The sequence below is a fragment of the Gavialis gangeticus genome, unplaced genomic scaffold (assembly GCF_001723915.1).
Source record: "Gavialis gangeticus isolate Ggan-Ray unplaced genomic scaffold, GavGan_comp1, whole genome shotgun sequence".
In the NCBI taxonomy this organism is placed as follows: domain Eukaryota; kingdom Metazoa; phylum Chordata; order Crocodylia; family Gavialidae; genus Gavialis; species Gavialis gangeticus.
Window position 1 is genome coordinate 59,349,564 of NW_017728992.1, and position 556 is coordinate 59,350,119.

Consider the following 556-nt stretch of genomic DNA (forward strand, 5'->3'; position numbering starts at 1 on the left):
CCCTGTGCACAAATCCAGGGGACACATACCTCCTCTGGGGTGTGCACAGCAGCAGAAGCCACCCCTCGCGCCCCCTGGATGAGCCACCCATGACTCTGTCCCATTCCCCACCCTGCCCTGCCTGGGCAGCCCCAGCCCCACTCCCTCCCTCAACATGGGGGCCTTGATCTTCCCCCCACCCCCTCCTGACTTACCAGCCAGACGCTGTTCTCCAAGCTGCCAGGTTGCATTTCAGCGATCAGATCGGTATCAGCTGATATGGCTGATTTAAAAATCAGCCATTGGTATCAGCTAAAAAAATATCAGCTAAAAAAACCTTTATCGGTGCACCCCTACTTGGGAGTGCTCAAATGGAGGGCTTCAAAGAAGTGTAAAATATTGCTGTGATTTATTCTGCCACTACAGTAGCCCTGTAGTAGCAGTCTTGGCTTTCTTTTTAAATCTTCAAAGAAAGAGTGGCAAGGGGGTAGTGCTTGTGGACTCTGGTCTCATACAGAATTATAGTACAGTTCCTCCAGCCCTTAACCTCCTGCTACTTTTTGCACAAGAAAATGGA